Genomic DNA, 3,058 nt, shown 5'->3' on the forward strand with positions numbered 1-3,058 from the left:
TCGTCTCGCTCGTCTCTCTCTCTCTCTCTCTCTCTCTTTCTTTCTTTCTCTCTCTCTCTTCTCTCTCTCTCTCTCTCTCTCTCTCTCTCTCTCTCTCTCTTTCTCTCTCTCTCTCTCTCTCTCTTCTCTCTCTCTCTCCTCTCTCTCTCTCTCATCTAATATATATATATATATATATATATATTATATATATACATATGCAGGGGTTATAAATTAACTTTTGAACAAGCGGAGTCCGTAGGACTCCCTGCCCTCAAAAGAGGGAGTCCGCGGCAAAATGAGGGGAGTCCGGGCAAAATGAGGGAGTCCGCAGTCTGAAGTTCAAAATTAAAGATATTAACAACGCATGTGCTTATTTTGAAGATTCATGCGGTTGCACCGTCTGCAAATTTTCTTTGGACATTTGCTGAAAAAAATACGGAAATTCCATGAGGCCGTGCTCTGAATGAACTAGTTAGTATGCAGAATTTTCAGGGATCACACGGGACTCCTGCATTTTGTCAAATCAGAGAGTCCGGCAGTAAATCAGGGAGAGCTTATTTGACTCGGACTCCCGTTAATTTCGCAGCGCTGCATATGAACCTCGAGCTGTAAACTTGCACGATGATCACCCCTCGACTGTTCTATATACGATGAGTGAATCGACGAGGTCCATCATTTTGCAACCCCTGGGCTGCCCTCCTGCGTCGATTCCCCCCCCCCGCCCCCCCGCCTACGTAACAACCTCAGGCCCTCCCGGCGTAAATTATGGCTGGCCGGCGGCCTTGTCAGGCTGTTCAGCCGGCCTTGCTTGCCTGTCGCATGTCGAGAGCTGGTGGTGGCCGTTCGGGTGGTCCTCTGTTGGGAGCAGCGCACGAGGGGATATTGGGTGACGGTTTTGGTAGGCTGCTTGGCGGTGTTGCTGCGCCATTCTTGGCGTCGTGGTCTTGCGCCCCTCCCTTTACTAAAAACCATCCTTAGCAAGTTTAAGTCGATTTTGCTGCCGGTACTCGTTCACGGCGCGGTCTGCGCTTGCAGGGCCGCAGATGTTTTCCCAATAGTTGCATATATTAAATGGATCCTATCGCCTATTATTCTTATAGGATCTCTCGGAGAGAGAGAGAGAGAGAGAGAGAGAGAGAGAGAGAGAGAGAGAGAGAGAGAGACTGCGCGGATAACTAACTATTACGCACGTCACCACGCTACGAGCAGCTCTTGTAATTTACGCTATCATGTTGCAGCTCAGCGTTTTACCCTGTACATCGTTAGTCAGGCAGGACGAGCGCAATACATTCATCATTTGCTGCACGCACGCACCCTGTTCGTATGTACGTGTCTGCTCCCAAATGAATGGTCGAGCAGTCGAAAATCTGTAAAATGTCCACTTACCGTCACGTGCCGGGTTTACAATGACGAGAAGGCCGTCCAGTCTTCTTTTAGGCAAACGTCTTTCAGTCTTAACTAGTCAAACGTTGTTCTCGCGCTACTTTGATTTACTTTGTCACGATCATGTAATGAATACGTCTATAATGTGCCTACAGTTAATGCTAAAAGCTTTTTGGCTTCATCTCGCGGGGTCGGGTCGGGTTATACTGTGAACGCGAAGGGTACTTGCTCTGTGGTAATCCCATGTCATACAATATTGCTGAGTGAGCTACTCCTGCTAATGGTCTCACTTAGTGATGTGTGCGAGGCATAATAGCTGTCCAACTGATGTAATCAGGAGATTTAATATATAAGGCAACATAGCTGATATACTGATATAATATCAGGGGTTAATAATGACAATTTTTCATTATTAACCCCTGATATGTGAGGTAGTATAGAGTTGGTTTACTGATATAATATGTGGGGCAACAGGGCATGGAATTTTTTGCACAGGCCAAAAGTAACAGAGGTTTTTTTACCAGCCCTCACAATTTTTTGTTCAAAAATAAAGGTAAGACTGTTTCACTAAATCTTGTTTGTCCGAAAAATCTTGTAGTGTGCGGCATCGCATAGTAGCTGTTGAACAGACTGTAATGCAGATCGTGAATGATGTCCGAAGTGTTTTTGTCAATGTCATTTGTTTTGTCGCTTGCATTCTCGATTTCAAATTTGTAAAATGTTGATAAATTATGGCGTGATATTCTTCAGATAAAACAGCAATGTAGGCTATTTGCTCATTAATGCTATAAATAAATAAAAATGTAGGTACTTGCTAACACGGCTGAAACCACCGGCTCGGAGGGCCGGGATTTTGCCAATGTTACCGGCCCTCCAAATAAGTTGCCGGCATATGCCGGTGGGCTGGTGCTAATTTCGCGCCCTGGGACAACATAGCTCATTTATTACCTCCGCCAAGGGGTTGGCAAGAGGTTGTGTTTTCACCGGCGTGTTTGTGTTTGTTGGTTTGTGGGTTTGTGTACAGCTTAACTGAAAAAGTTATGGACGGATTGTCATAACATTTTCAGGATAGGTCAGAAATGGGCTAACTTAGAACTGATTAGATTTTGGTGGTGATCCGGATCCAATTAATTAATTAATAAAATTTTCAGAATATAGGTCAGAAATGGGGTAACTTAGAATTGATTACATTTTGGTGGTGATCCGGATCCAATTAATTAATTAATAAAATTTTCAGAATATAGGTCAGAAATGGGGTAACTTAGAATTGATTACATTTTGGTCGTGATCCGGATCCAATTAATTAAAAAAAATTTCAGGATAGGCCAGAAATGGGGTAACTTAGAATTCATTACATTTTGGTGGTGATCCGGATCCAATTAATTATTTAATTAATTAGTTAATTAATAAAATTCCTCACAGTGTCAGAATTGAGCTGCCTTGGCGGAGGTCTGCGCTCTCCGAGTGCTCTAGTTGATGTAATATGTTAGGCAACATAGCTGATTTACTGATGGGACATGTATGTGAGACAGCATCGCTGACTAAGTCAATTAATAGTGTAATATGTATGCGCGCGCCTGTGTGTGTGTGTGTGTGTGTGTGTGTGTGTGTGTGTGTGTGTGTGTGTGTGTGTGTGTGTGTGTGTGTGTGCGCGTGTGTGCACGTGTGAAACCTAGTTGTATTGTATAGAATA

Source organism: Priapulus caudatus, unplaced genomic scaffold (genome assembly GCF_000485595.1).
Source record: "Priapulus caudatus unplaced genomic scaffold, Priapulus_caudatus-5.0.1 Scaffold404, whole genome shotgun sequence".
Classification (NCBI taxonomy): Eukaryota; Metazoa; Priapulida; class Priapulimorpha; order Priapulimorphida; family Priapulidae; genus Priapulus; species Priapulus caudatus.